This window comes from Crocodylus porosus, unplaced genomic scaffold (genome assembly GCF_001723895.1).
Source record: "Crocodylus porosus isolate Cpor-Errol unplaced genomic scaffold, CroPor_comp1, whole genome shotgun sequence".
Classification (NCBI taxonomy): Eukaryota; Metazoa; Chordata; order Crocodylia; family Crocodylidae; genus Crocodylus; species Crocodylus porosus.
In genome coordinates, this window is record NW_017728920.1 from 4,755,948 (window position 1) to 4,761,401 (window position 5,454).

A 5,454-nucleotide genomic window follows, 5' to 3' on the forward strand; every position below is an offset into this window, starting at 1 on the left:
GTGGCCAGCACCAGGTCCAACAAGACATCTCCCCTGGTGGGGCTGTGCACCTCCTGGGTTAGATGGAGGTCCTGCATTTTGGCTAGGAACCTACGTGAGCGGTCAGACCTGGCTGACTGCTCTTCCCAGCAGATGTCTGGAAAGTTCAGGTCACCCATGATGACCACATCCTTTAACCTAACTACCTCCATGAGCTGACTTAAGAATTCCTGATCTAGCTCTTCCCCTTGGTTGGGTGGTCTGTAGTAGATCCCCACCATTAAGTCCCTTTCCCCTTTAGATAAAAGATTAAAAAACTCCACAGAGCCAGAAAACCTCAATACCAATCCAGATTCTGGCAATGATTCCTCCCACTTAACCTTAGTTTCTCCATCTATAAATGTTTCAGTTAGTCACTGTTTCTACCTGCAGCTGGGGAGATGTTGATGATTAAATAGAAAGTGGTTGTAAAGATTTTTGGAAATTAAATATAGGTCAAGGGGGAAACAGATTATTAAAATTATCACTTTTATCCTGGAATTCTCTGTCTTCACTGGTATTTCTAAACCTAAAACTGTTAAAATATAAATCATAGGGCATTTTTTTCATTCAATTATGTTGGTGCAACCATATAGACTTTGCTGGAGTTGTGTCAGTGTAAATACAAGGAGAATTTGATTCGTCTTCTAAGGAAATGCTATTTACTTTTATTTTTTTATTAATACCTTTAGTATTTTAAAAAAGGTAGGTTAGTTGCCTACTGTTTTCTTAGATAAATCTCAGTTGCCTTCTAAAATATATTGAAGGGCCTTTCTTGTGCCTTCAGAGTTCTCATTCAACACTAGGTTTATAACTTCTCTAGTAAGTGTAACAATCATCATCATCTTCATCAAATGAAAGGCATCCAGAGATTTCTGGGGTAAAGAATTTGTCTTCTGTGCTCTCAGTCTCACTCCCCAGTGGTTGCTATCTCTCAGAAAGGAGTCCTGGCAGTATGTTCCTCTATTAAGAGGAAAGGAGTGAAGAGCTACAACAATTCCTTTTGTTTTGGCCAGTCTTCAAATATGGAAAATCCTTCTAAAGAGGACAACAAGAATTTCCTCCATTTATGAGAAGCCATTCTAAATGGAGATTGTCAGGCCATTTTTGTCCCCATTGAGCCTATGCTTTCAATCCCCAAAGCTAAACCATGATTTATGGTATCACAGTGAATCTTTTGTCAGATTTGTCAGTGACAGGAATGTGAATTTCCTCTAAAGGATCTGTTAGCTGTCAATAGAAGAAGTATGGTGTTCCTAAGCTGAAACTGAAGGAAAGCATCTTACTTGGGGCAATAACCTTCCAGCATGTTTCTTACTCAAATTCTGTGATCTAATTAAGTGTTTGGGGGAGGGGAGTCTTTTCTTTTCTTCATAATATGGTTGTTGTATTTCTGTCATCCAAAATGCTAAACTGAGTTCAGACCTCTGTCTGGTAGAAGAGAAACCTTCTAGAAAGGAGAATAATAAAAGGAAAGAGATTTTCCTGAAAAGAGTAGAATGGCTATACTTCCAGCCCTTATATATTCATTTCCTGTTCTGAAGAAGTCTCTAGCTTCTAAAAAGGAGTTTTTGCCTAGACATTAGAAGCCATTTTTCTCTCTTGGATGCAAACTAACGTCTTGAACTGGAATACCTGCATTTAGTTTGAGGATTTTTTCTATTCTAATAGAGTTATTCTGACTTGTTACAGTGGTGTAAGTTTAAATAACTCCACGCCACTTCACTTCACTTCACTTCACTTACACTGGTGTAAGTTTAAATAACTCCAAAGAAGTAGCTATTGTGCACATAAGATGTTGTTAAACTGGGTTCTTTTTCTGATTCATAAGCCTGTATTAAGTTAGTAGTAAAAAAGAGTAGAAATGACTATAGAAAGATCATTGCAAAGTATTTCCATCATAAATGCATAGTAGTGAAATTCACCTGACCAGAAACACTGAACATGATAACATTCTGAATCTAAATTCTTCTTGAGAAATCTAAGTACTTGTCTAGAGACAGTAATAACAAGGTTAATTGGAAAATATATTATAATATAATAAAAGCCTTCATCTATCTGTCTATCTGTCCATAAAGCTCTGGACCAACTGCACATGCACTGCTTAGAGAGCATGCGCTGATTGGCTGCGAGGGTTACGGACAGAGGGAGCAAGGGAGCTGCTGCACTGCCCCTCCCCCCCAACAGCTGTAAGGGAGGGGGAGGTGGCGAGAAAGAGGGGAAGAAGGGAAGGGGGAGGGGAAGTGGAGTTCCCAGTGGCAGTGCGCCCCCACTACCGCTGCACCCCCCCCCACTGCTGCCACAACCACTTCCCAGCCCCAACAACAGCCAGCAGAGAGGGGGAGGTGGCAGGGAGGGAGGGAGGGAGGGAGGAGGGGGGGAAGGGTGTCTTAGCCACCTGCGAGGATTTGTGATTGAGAGAGTGGTTGGGGGTAAAAAGGTAAGAAAGGTTGATTGACTTAACAAAAATACAACTATGTGTAGTAACAAAACAAGGACAATAATAATTTGGGTTGGCAACTTATTGGCAGTCCCCTCCGATGCCTGATATATGACAAGTTCCTCTTATGCAAAGCTTAGCAAAGTTAGGAGTCCCCAATCAGCGCTGTCCAAGTGGCACTGGGAAGGACCCTGGTATTCAGTCCTTGGGCTCCTTGAGATCCACAGGCCCACTGATCCAGGTCAGCAGCTAATCAGTAGTTTCTTTTACAGAGCTGCATCTTTCTTCTAAATGATTTCTGGATGTGCCAGGTAATTAATAACTTCTGAGCTATGATGATGATAATTTATAGCTATTTAGATTTTTTTTATTACAATTATTTTTAGGACTGACCAATAGCAGTACAAGCTTTGCATTGTTTTGATAAGGTTAATTTTAATTATGTTACAAAGCTTACCACTACTTTTATAAGGCCTTGCTAAATTTACTAGTTCTCATTACTACATACAAAGCTTTATTACATCTTTGACTTTAATTAGGCTTTTAAATAACAACATATAGCTTAATAGCTGAATAAATGACAGAAAAACATTTGGTCTGATTTTTACAGCATTTAGCAAGCACCTTAGACACAATTTTTAGCTGTCACAGAGGGGAGGTAGGGAGAGGGAACATGTTGCACACTGCCAGGTGTTGGAGGCTTCCACCGCATGCAAGCTCCCCTCCCCACCTATTCCTGGGAGTGCCAGTGGCATGGCGTGGAGTGGTAGGGGATGGGGGGGTACATGGTGCCACACCTGGAGTGACAGGGGGTGGGGGTGGCTATGGGGCCATAGGTGGGGGGAGAAGATGCAGAGGGTGGGGATGCACATGGGGCTGGAGGCAGGGGGGGACATGGGGGTAAGGGGGTGCAGAGAGACAGATGCACGGGGTAGGGGGATGCAGGGGGGGGGGACACATGGGGCCAGAGGCAGACCAGCAGCACCATGGGGCACTGGGTGAGAGTGCTCCATCCCTGCCCCCGCCCCCCATCATTCATGACAGGCAATTTGCTAGTATTATTAATAAAGCCCATGTGACAGTATCAGTATCTGCTAAAAGGTATCACAAACTATGGCTTTGAAAGGTGCTCTCTAATAGTTGGATGCATGTGCTTTAAAAAAGCAACATCACTACCATTTGCCATGAACTACAGCAAATTAATTGTACAGACATGAATCCATGCCCTTGTAGAGATTCTTTAGACAACTATCCAAAGTTTTATGAAGCTGTGTAGAGAAGTTTAGTTCATGCTGTCAAGGTGGCTAATCCTAGGACAGGGGTGGGCAAAATGCAGCCCACAGGCCAGATGTGGCCCGCCAGTCCATTCTATCCTGCCTGCGGGGCCCCTAAAAAATGTAGAAAATTAATATTTATCTGCCCCTGGCTGCCTGTCATGTGGCCCTCGATGGCTTGCCAAAACTCAGTAAGCAGTCCTCCACCCAAAATAATCGCCTACCTCTGTCCTAGGACATGCATCCAATTGTCTGAGAGCACCTTTCAAAGCCATAGTTTGTGAGAACTTTTAGCACGTAGTGGTACTGTCACATGGGCTTTATTAATAATATATATTTTGCAATGAACCTTATTATTACTATGGCTAGACAAGTACTTACATTTCTCAACAAGAAATTTAGATTCAGAATTTTATCATGTTCAGTGTTTCCAGTCCAGTGAATTTCATTACTATAGAAAGATCATTGCAAAGTGTTTTCATCATCGATGTATCATTCTAGGGAATAACTACTACCCAATTTTCATGGGGTAGCAAGAAAGCAAAATGGGAGTTTGTCTGACTTTTTTTATTCAGATGCTTGGTAGAAGTTGTGACAGTTTGAGATAAAACAATCTGAATATCTGGTTACAGGCTGAAGTCTTGAACTGAGGTCTTAACTGAATTCCTCTTTCCAAGGAATGCCCAAGAGACTTAAGGGTGGGCATTGGAAGTTTCCCTAAGGGTTTGATCAGTCATACACACCACTACTTTTAACTGTAAGGACCAATAAATACAGGGAAGGAAGCCATCTGCTATGGGCTACTCCAATTGATTATTTTTTGATATATTTGTCAGCTTTTCCTGAATAATGAAAATGAATAACTTTCAGACCACGGATTTTTCACAGATGGTTCACTTTGTCTATTCACTATTATTTTCACCCAGATATCTCAGATTTTATTAAGCATTTCACAAGGTGAAGTTGGTTTTGCTTATCTACAAAAACAAGTTTTAACTAACTTAAATAAAAATGGACAAAGACAAAGATGATAACATAAGACCTGGTATGACCCTAACCCAAAAATGTAGGTCATACCTGAAGAATACCACTTAGATTTTTTAATATGTACATTGAGATAGTTTCTAGATACCATCCAGATGTCCCACGTGCTAGACAAACATGTACAAGTGCCAGTCCCTGCTCAAAGAATTTGCAACCTACAAACTTGAGGGAAGGGAGGGGCCATCACCAGGGAGGACTCTACTGTGGTTGCTCAGGGATGCAGGAGGGTGGGCAGGAAGGCCAAGGCGGAGATGGAACTGGGACAAGCTACCCGGATCAAGGACAACAAGAAGTCCTTTTTTAAATATATAGGGGGGAAAAGAAGGTACCGGGTAACGTGGGGCCCCTGCAAGACACACTAGGAAATCTGGTTGTCACACCAGACAACAAAGCTAACCTATTTAATGACTTCTTTGCCTCCATTTTCCTGAGCAGGGACCGGATCAGCCCCCCCAGACAGGACCCCCTCAGGCCCCAGAGGAGGCACACCTACGTCAAGGGTCAGTAAGGATCTAGTCAGGGAACTTCTGGAGGGACTGGATGTATTTAAATCAGCTGGTCCTGACGATCTCCACCCCAGAGGGCTGAGGGAATTAGCAGAGGTCATTACGGGACCCTTGGCATGGCTTTATGAGCACTTGTGGTGCTCTGGTGTGGTGCCAGAGGACTGGAAGAGGG

At 42.6% G+C, this 5,454-nt stretch overlaps 1 protein-coding gene across 3 annotated transcripts in view; it reads left to right on the plus strand.

The window, feature by feature from the left end:
• The window catches only part of MYPN (myopalladin), a 90,026-nt gene that overhangs the window by 1,635 nt on the left and 82,937 nt on the right, over positions 1-5,454 (plus strand). The gene's annotated exons all lie outside the window — the stretch shown is intronic.